This window comes from Cariama cristata, unplaced genomic scaffold (genome assembly GCF_000690535.1).
Source record: "Cariama cristata isolate BGI_N322 unplaced genomic scaffold, ASM69053v1 scaffold26216, whole genome shotgun sequence".
NCBI classification, from domain to species: Eukaryota; Metazoa; Chordata; class Aves; order Cariamiformes; family Cariamidae; genus Cariama; species Cariama cristata.
In genome coordinates, this window is record NW_009624252.1 from 22,737 (window position 1) to 22,953 (window position 217).

A 217-nucleotide genomic window follows, 5' to 3' on the forward strand; every position below is an offset into this window, starting at 1 on the left:
GCCCCCCCCCCCCTGCCATTAAATTCTAACGTGGTCTCCCTCGGATTCCCAATCTCCAGTGCTGTTGGCAGCTTTCCCCAGCAGTGGAACTAAAAACCAGATGAGAAACATCCTCCTTTACCTGTAGCTGCCACATATATCTTGCCCGAGGGCAGGCGTAGCTGCTTGGTGCCTTGCAGCGGCAGGGAGGCTCAGCAGCAGATCAGGTCTGCCTTCA